The following is a 13,326-nucleotide window of genomic DNA, read 5'->3' as shown; positions in this document are numbered from 1 at the left end:
CTCTTCCGAGTCTGTCTTTTTCGTCTGGAAGGTTCCTCAGGCACAGATTATTGGAAATAGGAACTTAACTTTTAAAGTTACTTTTCCATTTGATTTTCTCTTTACCCGTTCTACTGGTTTCCCTCCCAGTTTGGGCACCATCTTAAACTTCTTTCAAGCAAGCTGATCCCAGAGCACCAAGTTGATTGTTAACCGTCCAAAGGAGGGAGTATCTTTGTCATAGTTTGGGTTTGCCGGCAGTGGCTCACTGAAACTTCTAGGCCTGTGTTGCCGTTTCAGGAATGTCACATCTAAGTGATATTTTAGAGGCATAATACATTAACCAGAAAACCTTTGATACTCTGGAACCAGTTCTGGACCTTGGTTGCCGGATATTTTCATATATCTTTAATGGTAGTTTGTGATTTTGATAATGGCTTCCCAATTTGCTTTGACTTTTTAAAGACTTTTATAACTATTAAAAAATTAGTTATGAAAAGGTCTGTAGAATACAAAAATGCTTATTTTTCATTACATTGACGTAAACTATCCTTATCTTGTTGCCAGAACTTAAGGCACATTTTCTGCTTGGTTACTTATTCTTTTATTGGTACCAGTGTTTATTTACATTCCTGGAAATTAGATTGACTACAGAACTTTATTAAGTTGCTGATACAGTTAAATGATTTTTAGAACATTAATGTTAAATGGATAAAAGATAAATATGTAAAACTTGAACTTAAAACCCTTTAATGGGCTCTGATATTACTTCTGACTGGATCAACTCTCCTACCGACCGTACCAGCGTCAGTAAAAGCGTTACAGCTGGTAATAAGGGCAAGGCTAAAACCTCTAAACAATAAAACAATATAGTCTGTGAAGTTTCAGTAACATTTAGGGCCTTTGGGTTTTGCAGGCTATGCTGTTTTGTTTCAACAACATGGAACAAAACTAAAAAGTGTTGAGGGACTGTTTTGAGTCAGTAAATATTTATAGCTCCTGATACGTTTAGGACCTTGTACCAAGTGTTCTTTAGGATACAGAGTTATACAAAATGTGATTCTATACCTTGTTCAGTGTAAATTTTAGGAACTTAACTTCCAGTGATCTGGTCAGTGATGCAGTATAGCATTCCTTCTATTGCTGACCCCAGGGAGATTTCAATACTGCCTTTAAATTTGGGGAGTAGGGAACCTAAAAACTTAGTGTGTGAAAGTGAAAAGCCAGATTGAAACTATAATACAGTGAGGATGCATGTAAAATAATCTTAAGTGTTTATTTTTAGTGAAAAATGCAACTTTAAAGTACTTTTAATGCACCTTTGTCCACAGGTTAGTCATTTAGAATTCTTTTTGACAGTTTTAAATAGTGGGGTTTTTTTTAAGCAGCTGATTAGTATTTGCTGCAATTGAGGTATCCCTGTAAAAGCCTACAAAAAGCATATTTGTTCATTGCTATTTCAGCTAGCTTGTGAGTTTCCTTATTTTTTGCTGGGCATAATCAGAAGCACCTAGAGTCATGGGTTTTTTCTGCTTGTCCCACCTTTGAAGGCATTCAGGGAATTTTTATTTATGGAAATTAAGTAAAATATCAGTCATTTTCAGTTTGATGTTGTGTGCTTCTCAAGTGTGTGTGTATAAGATCATTTAGATTAAGAAGTGGCTTACATGGAATCTAAAAAGATACAAATGAACTTATTTACAAAACAGGAATAGATTCACAGACATCGAAAACAAATTTATGGTTACCAAAGGGGAAAGGGAGGAGGAAGGGATAAATTAGGAGTTTGGGATTAACAGATACACACTGTGTAAAATAGATAAACAACAGGGACCTACTATAGAGCACAGGGAACTTTATTAAGTATCTTGTAATAACCTATAATGGAAAAGAATCTGAAAAAATATATACACACGTGTGTGTGTGTGTATATAAAACTGAATTACTTTGCTAATACACCTGAAACTAACACAACATTGTAAATCAACTATACTTCCAAAAAAACCAAAAAAACCCACAACAAAACACACACAGACACATAAAAGAAGTGGCTTACAGATATTAAACTTGTTGACAAGCTTGATAGGTATATTAAAGGAAGCATTTTACCTCTTAACAGGTAATATGGCAAAGTTTTGAACATTGGGATAAACAATACTCTCCTGTTGGCATTTAAATTGTGGTTAGGTTAAAATTAGACTTTGTGGGTAGATAAAAGTTAGACTTAATATCAGTTGGCAAAGGTGGCAGGCCATCTTGCCTCCAGTGGGTCGTGGTTTTTGGCAGCTTTTATCTTCATTCTGCATTCTTCATTATTGGGGTTTTTTTGACTTGTAGTTCTTTTAAAGGTAAGAGGTTTTCTTTAGTTAAACTGAAGGTATATAATTTTACTTGTTTCTACATTGTATCTCCTGAATTTTTTAAATTGTACATTAGTTTCATAAATGGAATCAACTTGGACAGTCAGCTGATCTAATGTTTCCTTTTTTTATCCTTTAGAAACATGTTTTGTATTGCAAAGAGTTTATTGAAAGTAAATAAGTCTTAAATACGTGTTGACAAATATGTTGTTATATGATGCCATGTATTTTTGCTAACTAAAGACTATTGATTAACAAGCAGACCTTGCAAATTAATATGCATATTTTTGCTTTAAGAAAGAACCCAGGGGCTTCCCTGGTGGCGCAGTGGTTGAGAGTCTGCCTGCCGATGCAGGGGACGCGGGTTCGTGCCCCGGTCCTGGAGGATCCCACATGCCGCGAAGTGGCTGGGCCCGTGAGCCATGGCCGCTGGGCCTGAGCGTCTGGAGCCTGTGCTCCGCAGCGGGAGAGGCCACAGCAGTGAGAGGCCCGCGTACCCCCCCCAAAAAAAAAAGAACGAACCCAGTATATTAAAGTTCATTCATAAACCAAGCAAATTTAGTTCTGGTCTTTATATTTTAGATTTCACTTTGTTTTTTACTCTGAATTAAAATTATGCCTAATTATTTGACGTAGAGAAGTCCAATTTAGAAATAGACATAGTTTTACACACCAAAGTTGCAGAGAATAAAATGTTTAATGAATTATGTAACCTTAATCCAATTTGGACAGAAAATTCTATGCAAAAAATTTTTAAAGTATTCTATTTAATTTATATAAGGTTAAGAATATAGGAGAAGTACCAGCAGTCCTGGATGTAACAAGGAACCTGTGAAGTACTTGTTCTAGCAATGATAATTTCTTCTTTTCCTTCTCTGCTAGTATTAGAAATTTCCTTGCTCCTCTGGTACCTCTGAGTTGCTCCATTTTTGTCATAGAGAGTTTTTTGAGAAGTGGAAACAAGCCTGAATTATAGTCTAATTTTAATATCTGTGTGACCTTGAAGACTGAAATTTCTAAGTCTAGCTGAAAAATGGGAATAAAATATAGTGGTTTTGATTTTCAAATGCACTATTCAGGGATGAAAATTTGTCAGTTATGAAGAACTAGATACGGGACTTCCCTGGTGGTGCAGTGGTTAAGAATCCGCCTGCCAATGCAGGGGACATGGGTTCGAGCCCTGGTCTGGGAAGATTCCACATGCCGTGGAGCAATTAAGCCAGTGCGCCACAACTACTGAGCCTGCACTCTAGAGCCTGTGAGCCACAACTACTGAAGCCCACATGCCATGACTACTGAAGCCCGCGTGCCACGACTACTGAAGCCCACGTGCCACGACTGCTGAAGCCCATGTGCCACGACTACTGAAGCCCATGTGCCACAACTGCTGAAGCCCGCGTGCCACAACTGCTGAAGGCTGTGCGCCTAGAGACCATGCTCTGCAACAAGAGAAGCCGCCTCAATGAGAAGCCAGTGCACCACAATGAAGAGTGGCCCCGCTCACAGCAGTGAAGATCCAACACAGCCAAAAATAAATAAATTTATTTTTAAAAAAAGAACTAGATAAAGTTAATATTCCATAGGTGTGCTGCATGTAGGTGTATCTATGCAAAGTTGTACTCACCTTTTCCTCTCTTTGCTAGGAGATTTACATAGCCGACTTTATCATTTCTTTACCATTATTAAGAAATACAAGGCTTATGACCCATAACCCACAGATACTCTTCCTGCTCCTTACTGTAAAAATCACTAGTGTTTCTTTAAAAGTTCCTGTACGTGCCTAGAGAAAAAGGAAAGGATGGCTTTTGTCTCTTAAGTACTAAGTAGTCCCTTCTAGAACCTGAGAATGTGGTCAGAAAAATAAGTTTGTTTTTCCCAGTTGGAACTTTTGATACATCTTCCATAGAAACAATAGGAAGCTGTAGTTTTGGCTCACTATGTTCAGTAAGTTTCTATGGAATTATGACAAATTATGACCCAGCATTGAATTTCCAGGGCTATAGATTTAGAGTTCTAAGCAACTGAATAAAAGTGATCTTTTAAACACAGTCTGTAACAGTGATTTTTAATGTAGGTGATCTTTATATCTTAATAATAGCTAACGCAAAGCACTTACTGTATGTCAGGCACCTTACTAAGTGCTTTACATATATTTATTCATTTAATTTTTAACAGCAAACTGATGAGGTAGGTATTATTCTTATTTCACAGTTGAGGAAACCAAGGCATGGAGAGATTAAGTAACTTTGTGTGACTAACTTGCCCAAGATCACAGAGCTAATAAGTGGTGGGGTGGAGCTCAAACTAAAGCAACCAAGTTCCAGAGTGTGTGTTCTTAACCATGACACTGTCTTTCCCATAGGCATTTAACGTGTGTTCCTTGTGTGACTTGGAAAGATTAATTTGATAAACTTAATAGATATTTTGCTACAGCTCTAAAAGAAAATATGTGGACATTTATTTTTAGTTTCTGTTGTACTACAGTGTTGGCTAACTGATATCCAAAGTATAGAATCTTAAGAAAGTATCACCAAGAAGAAAATATCACCTTGGTGTCTAAATTTGAGGACTAAACAAGTAGTTATACTGGCCACACTGGTCCAGAACTTTGTGCGTTGATTTCTAAAGAAAGTGAATGGTCACTCTTCTTCTCCCCCTTTTCATTTGGTTTCTGGACCTGTCAGTTCATATGTTTTGCCAGTTAAAAAATTTGCTAGTGAAATTGAAAAAAAATTTGCAAACGTGGAATTTACTCTCATCTACCTTTGTACTTTTAGTAATTTTGGTGATAGGTCTGGCAAAGAGTCAAGCAGTTTTGAAAAAGTTTCAGTTGTAGTATGTTGCTAGTCTTAAAAGCTAAATTATTTGGGGAAGGTAGAAGTAATAAGACCATAAGATTTCTCTGAAACTCATGTCTTTGCAGTAATCTTTACTTTTATTTAGTTTTATAAATTTATTTATTTTTGGCTGCGTTGAGTCTTTGTTGCTGCGCGCAGTTTTTCTCCAGTTGCAGCGAGTGGGGCTACTCTTCTTTGTGGTGTGCAGACTTCTCATTGTGGTGGCTTCTCTTGCAGAGCATGGGCTCTAGGTGTGCAGGCTCAGTAGTTGTGGCTCACAGGCTCTAGAGCGCAGGTTCAGTAGTTGTGGCGCATAAGCTAAGTTGCTCTGCGTGTGGGATCTTCCAGGACCAGGTCTTGAACCTGTGTCCCCTGCATTGGCAGGCAGATTCTTAACCACTGCACCACCAGGGAAGCCCTGCAGTAATCTTTGAAGCTAAAATGTCTTTAGTTACATATTTTAAATGTGTTCATACAAAATGCTATACAGAAATTAGAAATTACAGAAATCTTTCTGTGCTCTGCTTATTACAGTGACAGTCAATAAGTTTTATTATTTATGTGAACTAATATTAGTATTGCTATAAAAAATTCGGGGTTTTACATGGGTCATCTTAGGGCAACAGCTTATGTAACCACAGTCTGATAACAAAGTATTAACTAAGGTCAATATTTTAATAGAAAGATAAAATATCGTAGTTTTTTAAAAATCTTAATATTGTGGGATAAATACTTTTTATAGGTGAGAAATTCACATTTCAAGTGATTTTTTTTAATTTTAAAACTTTTTAAAATTTAAAATTAAATTTAAAAAAAAGTTTCTACCAAGGTCACATAGTTCCTAAGTGAGAGAGGTAGAACTTCAAACCAGGTCCTATCTTCAAGCTTTATTACTATACTGAAAAAAAAACTAAAATTCAACCAAAACTAAAATGTCCAACTCTTTGCCTTCAGCAAAACTCTTACCTTATGGATAAAATTGATGGATAGGTCATCATTATACACAAATAAACATAAAATCATATCTGAAAGGTTGTATCAGATGGTTTATGGGTGGTGGCATGATGAGTTTAGGAGCGATACATTTTATTTTTTCTTTTGAACTTGTGTGACGTATTTTAAAATAATATTTAGTAAAATCTCTTTTGGGTTTTGGTTTATAGATAATGGTATTTTAGCTTTTTTAAATAGCTTTTTTCTTGAAGATGAGTAATAAATGCTCATGTTCCAAAATTCAGATGGATCCTTTTAGCAAACAGCTGGAGCCTGTGACCTCATTTTCAGAATACTGTCTTTAAATTAAATAAAATACATAGGATTACAAAGGAAACTAATTATATTGAAGTACAGTAAGGATTAAGTGAGTTAACATGAAACATTAAGGGTGCTGCCTGGCACAGGCAAAGTCCTGTCTTACTGGTGTGAAAAACCTATCTCCTATCTATTTTCTCCAGTCACCTAGTTTTCTCCAAAGCATCCAGTGTTAACCAGTTTTTTTGAGGATTCTTCTTAAAAAAGGCTGTCCAGGAGAACTTTCTGTGATGATGGAAGTGTTCTGTATTTGTGCTGACCAATACGGTAGCCCCTAGTGGCACTATTGAGCACTGAAATAAGACTAATCCAACCCAGGAGATGAATTTTAATCTTGTATTAATTGTAATTTTTAATCAATTGAAATTTAATTCCATATGTAGCTAGGGGATACCAAATTGGACAATGTGGCTGTAGAATCTAGACATATCCTGCTGTATACAAACACATGTTGTATTATAACTTTGTAAGGTACAACTGAATATGACAAAGACCAGTTTGGTTGGGCAAGTTATTTTTTAATTTTATTCTAGAAAATGTCTTTCTGTATTTTATTTTTTAATTTTTTTCTCTCTATATTTTAAACTTTCAAAGATAATTATTTGGTCTTGTATGGACAATTAAAATTGTCCTAAAATTACAATTGTCCTATGACCTTGTTTTGCTGTTTAAGAAAATGTGTGTGTGAATAGCCCATTGTATACATTGTCCACAACTCAAATTTTGTACAAAAAGAGTATACAATGAAGTCTTCTCAAGCTGATCCCATCCAGGTGGATCACTTCTAGGGGCAACCACCATGGTCAGTTCATATCTTTCTGTAGAGATTTGTATTCAGTTTGCCCCCCATCCATGGATTTCCGTCTGAGGATTCAACCAGCTGTGGATCAAATTTTGGAGAGCTGTCTTTACTATGCCATGTTATATAAGGGACTTGAACATCTATAGATTTTGGTATCTGAGAGGATCCTAGAATCAGTCCCCCACAGATATAGACAACTATATATACAAGCAAATATGATTTGCAGTTGACTCTTGAACAACATGGGTTTGAACTGCATGGCTCCACTTATACATACACGGGTTTTTTTCACTTAATACGTACTAAAGTACTATGTGATCTGCGGTTGTTTGAATCTGCAAATGTGGGACCTTGGATGAGGAGGGCTGGCTATAAAGTTATGTGTGGATTTAAGACTGTGTAGAGGGTCAGTGCTCCTAACCCCTACGTTGTTCATGGATCAGCTGTATATCCTTTCAAAAAAATAAATGGTAGCCAACTCTGTACACTATTCTGGCACATTGTGTTTTTCACTTAGTAATATATTTTTTAGAGCATTACATGTAAACACAAAGCTTTCACTTCTTTTCTGATGGTATGTAGTACATGGTTTGGTCTTAAAACATTTTTATTTCTATACTGATGAACATTTGCTAGGGTTCAATTAAGGCATATAAGTATATTCGAGTTTATAATATTCCTGTATAGATTGTAAAAGGGAATGTGATCGTTAATTTGGGGATAAATTATAGTACCGTTTGTGTTTATTGGTGTGGCTATGTGATCCATACCAGGTGAGCCAAGGACTAGGTGATAAATTGACCAATTAGAAAGATTGGTAACTACTATTATTATTTGAGAAAGGCAATAGAAAACTTCCAGGTATGGAAGATTGTTAGTTATGCCCCCTAAAGAATCATACCTCCCTGTATCCATACCTTTGAGTAATCTGCAGCCCCCCCGTCCCCACTGGGCTTAGCCATGTAACTTGCTTTGGAACCATTTGCTGTTTCAGTACTGTGATGAATAACCCTTTACCTGTGTCATTCTACACATGGGGTAGTATATGTAAGGTGAATGTTTTGGCAACAAACTGAAAATTTAAAAACTACTGGTCAAATAAAACACTTCTGTGACTGTTGTTGTCCATCTTGCTACAATTGTTCTTTGTTGTTGTTAGAGATCCTCTCTTTTCTAATAGCGAGATGCTTATATGTAGAAAAAATGTGAAATACATTTGTACGTAAGTTTTAGAGTAATAATCTGAAGACCCATATACCCATCACATAAGACAACATCAGTGCCTCAGTTTTTGTCTTAATTTTTATTTATTTTTGGCTGTGTTGGGTCTTTGTTGCTGTGCACGAGCTTTCTCTAGTTGCGGGGAGCAGGGGCTACTCTTTGTTGCAGTGTGTGGGCTTCTCATTGCGGTGGCTTCTCTTGTTGTGGAGCACGGGCTCTAGAGTGCAGGCTCAGTAGTTGTGGCTCGCGGGCTCTAGAGCGCAGGCTCAGTAGTTGTGGCTCACGGGCTTAGTTGCTCTGCGGCATGTGGGATCTTCCCGGACCAGGGCTCGAACCTGTATCCCCTGCATTGGCAGGCAGATTCTTGACCACCGCACCACGAGGGAAGCCCCAGGACCTCAATCTTATACTCTTTGATCACATTTTCATTTCTTTGCCTCCTTCCCTACTCACTGTCCTGACTTTCATGTTAGTCATTCCCTTGAATTTTTTTTTTTACATATAATTATCTTTAGAGTTTAATCTCCAGTGTGTATATCTTTCAGCTAAGTATTTTAGTTTTGAAAAACTAAAAACTTAGCTGATGTGTAGCGAAATCGCGGTATTGCTCCTGTTAAAGGTAGGTTCCTAAGATAAGCTGAACACCATTTCTGGGTTATAGTTTGGCTTCAGCTTCCTGGAATTTCTACTAGAGCCCATCTTGGGAAAACGAGTGGGCAAGATCATGAACATGTTCTGGGAAACAAAGGACTCTACAGTTATCTGCTGGGTCTGTGGTATGGGCCAGGCAGAGCCTTCAGTTAGGAGAGTGGTCTCATCGAGTGAGCTGCTCTGTATCTTGTTTAAGAATAGGTTAATTCTGGTGTGAAATTCTGAGCTGTTCCGGGGAGCAGGGCACAGAAGAGGAAAAAGGAGCTTTGTTAACATATATTTTTTTTTTAATTTTTTTTTTTTTTTTGCGGTACGCGGGCCTCTCACTGTCGTGGCCTCTCCTGTTGCGGAGCACAGGCTCCAGACGCGCAGGCTTAGCGGCCATGGCTCACGGGCCCAGCTGCTCCGCGGCATGTGGGATCTTCCCACACCGGGGCACGAACCCGCGTCCCCTGCGTCGGCAGGCGGACTCTCAACCATTACGCCACCAGGGAAGTCCATGTTAACATATTTTTAAGCTGAGTTATGGGTACGTGAATGTTCAGGCCAGGGACTTCCCTGGTAGTGCAGTAGTTAAGAATCCGCCTGCCAGTGCAGGGGACACAGGTTCGAGCCCTGGTCTGGGAAGATCCCATATGCTGCGGAGCAACTAAGCCTGTGCACCACAACTACTGAGCCTGTGCTCTAGAGCCCCACAAGCCAAAGCTACTGAGGCCCGTGTGCCTAGAGCCCATGCTCTGCAACAAGAGAAGCACCGCAATGAGGAGCCCGTGCACCACAACGAAGACTCAATGCAGCAATAGATAAATAAATAAATAAATAAATTTTAAAAAATAATAAATTTACAATTCAAAAAATACCCCCAAAAAAATGTCCAGGCCAGACACATGGCAGTCGTTTTTTAATAAAAGGTACAATAGTAAGCCTCTTGGTCATAACAGCACATGAATGTAGCCTGAATCACATTGCTCCAGTCTAGACCGTTGGCTCTCTGTATCTGGTGCACACCTGTCTTTTTTGGATCTCTTTTGACTATGTTCCTTATTTGCTCTCATATGACTTCTGTGTTGCACTCCTCTGTTTGCTGTATCTCTTGTTTTCCTCTTATTTGGTTACTTGTTTCACTTTGGTGGGTCACATCTTCCAGAACTTTTTTTTTTTTTTTGCCACCAGGGATGTCCCAAGAATGGTTTTTATTTCAAAAAATAAAACAAAACAATGAATAAGTGATAGAAGTTTACCAGCCTAAAATATTTACTCTCTGGCCCTTTAGAGAAAAAGTTTGCAAGTTTATTTGAAAGAATAAACAAATGAGAATTAGCAGTAAATTTTTGAAAAGGAGGAGAAAAGGGGAATGGAGAATTTGCCCTACATGGAGAAAAAAACATTATTCAACAAAGGTAGCTTATAAAAATGTGATATTGGTGCAAGTGGGGACTGACATCTTTGGAACAGACTGAACAGTCCAGGAGTAGAGTCTGTGTATATTTGGGCTTCAGTATAATTTTGTTAGAATAAATTTGGAACATTTAGCTCTGTATGAAGAAAAAATAATCTGCAATCCCAACAACATGTTCTCTGGTTAATATTTTGCTTTACTTGTTTGTGGATTCTTTTTTCTCACCATGTCTCTCTTTGTGTCTATTTCTTTTCCTTTGACTTTTTTAGAGACATTTTAGGTTCACTACAAAGTAGACAGGAGGGTACAAAGGTTCTGATATACCTCCTGCCCCAACATCACAGTCTCCCCCACAATCAATATTCCACACCAGAGGGGTACATTTGTTACACTGGATGAACCTACATTGACATGTCATTATCACCTGAAGTCTGTTCATTACATCACGACTCACTCTCGGTGTTGTATATTCTGTAGGTTTGGACACATGTGAAATAACACAGTTAGCATTATAGGTTTCATACAGAGTACCTTCACTGCCTAAAAGTCTTCTGTCTGTTCATCCGTCTTCCTCCCTAACCCCCAGCAAGCACTAATCTTTTTGCTGTCCCTGTAGTTTTGTCTTTTCCAGAAATATAGTTCTTATCATATAGTTATCATGCAGTCTATAGTTTCTTTTTTTTAATATTTTTTATGTATTTATTTCATTTTTCTATATATTTCTTTGGCTGTGTTGGGTCTTCATTGCTGCCTGCGGGCCTTCTCTAGTTGTGGCGAGCGGGGGCTACTCTTCGTTGTGGTGGCTTCCCTTGTTGCAGAGCATGGGCTCTAGGCACACGGGCTTCAGTAGTTGTGGCACGTGGACTCAGTAGTTGTGGCTCACAGGCTCTAGAGCGCAGGCTCAGTAGTTGTGGTGCACAGGCTTAGTTGCTCCGTGGCATGGGGGATCTTCCCGGAGCAGGGCTCAAACCTGTGTCCCCTGCATTAGCAGGTGGATTCTTAACCACTGCGCCACCAGGGAAGCCCAGTAGATAGCCTCTTAAGCCTCCTTTCATTTAGTAATAAGCATTTAAGATTCCTCCATGTCTTTTCACAGCTTGTTAGCTTTTTTCTTAGTGCAGAATAATATTCCGTTGTCTGGATGTACCACGTTTATTTGGGACTGGTTAAATTAAAAATAAAGTGCCCTCCCCCACAAAAGTAAAGTTCTTATTATTCAGTCCTGAAATCTTTTTTCTACTTTTATGTTAACATTTTAAAATGATTTTTCAAACATCACTTCTAGTGCCTATATTATAAACACCATGATTTATCTGTTGCCTTTTGGTCATATTTTTTAATATATATATTGCCGCTAGTTTTGCTTCCTGATATAAAATATATAAAGCTTTTCTTGTCCTGACAGTTCCTTTGAAGAAATCTCTTAAAAGTATAACTGGGTTAAAGAATATAGAAGTTTTTATATTTGGAAGTTTGGATGGTTCATTAACTTAAGTGGAAGGATATACTCATACTCTATAAACCTGGGGACATTTGAAACAGTGACTGTAGTACCTGGTTTTCTAATTTTTAAAGAAATATTGGTGGATTTTTTTTTTTTTTTTTTGCGGTACGCGGGCCTCTCACTGTTGTGGTCTCTCCCATTGCGGAGCACAGGCTCCGGACGCGTGGGCTTAGCGGCCATGGCTCACGGGCCCAGCCACTCTGCGGCATGTGGGATCTTCCCGGACTGGGGCACAAACCCGTGTCCCCAGCATCGGCAGGCTGACTCTCAACCACTGCACCACCAGGGAAGCCTGGTTGATTTCTTTTGAAAAATGGTTTAAATACTTGGAGAATAAAAGGATAAATCTAATTTTCTTATTAAACCATAGTTTACATTGAAATTTTAACTTTAACATTACAGAACTTTAAAAAAAACTAACACATGGAATTTAAAAAGAATTCAACTGCTTATTTGTTTAGCTGACATGTTAAAATTGACTTTAAAAAATATTTATTTTGTTAATTGGTTGCGCCGGGTCTTAGTTGTGGCAGAAGGGCTCCTTAGTTGTGGCATGCGAACTCTTAGTTGTGGCATGCATGTGGGATCTAGTTCCCTGACCAGGGATTGAACCTGGGCCCCCTGCATTGGGAGCATGGAGTCTTAACCACTGTGCCACCAGGGAAGTCCCTAAAATTGATTTTTTTAAACTAATATTTAACCAGTTTCATTAAATTTTAGTTATGCTTTTCAAAGTTTTAAAAGGAATAAACTTTAAAAGAATCAGCAGTTAAATTCTTTAAAATGTTTGCCTTTCATATTGTAATTATAAATCTTTAAAGAATGAATGAAATAGAAATCATCATGTTACGGGAACCAATATAATTTTGTGCAATGTAAATGTCCTAACATCATTTTAATGTTATTTTGAAGCACTAATTTTTACTTTTGTATAATGTTCAACTTATATAAATTTCTCCTTAGTTATTTAAAAAATGTGAATCTTCTGGTAGCCTTTGGTTTAAGTAGTATTGACGTTTAAATTTTATTGTTAACCTCATCTTTCTTGATCATACATGCTTGTTATTTCTTATGTCTCTGTCACACTTCCTGAATTTGTAGTCTTGCCCTAAGCTACATTAAGATGTGCAGAGTAATTTGGTTGACAGATATTAGTGTTCCTTTAGGAATTAGTTTATTTTAAATGTAACAAGATGCCTACAAGTCTTTCTAGTTTTAAAATTATATTCTAGAAGATAAGAAATTCAAAATTGACCTATAGG

The 13,326-nt window shown here is 37.6% G+C and overlaps 1 protein-coding gene across 1 annotated transcript in view; it reads left to right on the top strand.

Annotated features, from left to right (window-relative positions):
* EIF4E (eukaryotic translation initiation factor 4E) overlaps positions 1 to 13,326 on the top strand; it is a 45,504-nt gene that overhangs the window by 362 nt on the left and 31,816 nt on the right. The gene's annotated exons all lie outside the window — the stretch shown is intronic.

Source organism: Lipotes vexillifer, unplaced genomic scaffold (genome assembly GCF_000442215.2).
Source record: "Lipotes vexillifer unplaced genomic scaffold, Lipotes_vexillifer_v1.1 scaffold49, whole genome shotgun sequence".
Classification (NCBI taxonomy): domain Eukaryota; kingdom Metazoa; phylum Chordata; class Mammalia; order Artiodactyla; family Lipotidae; genus Lipotes; species Lipotes vexillifer.
Note: the sequence above shows the minus strand (reverse complement) of the source record. Positions and strands in the feature narration are given on the sequence as shown.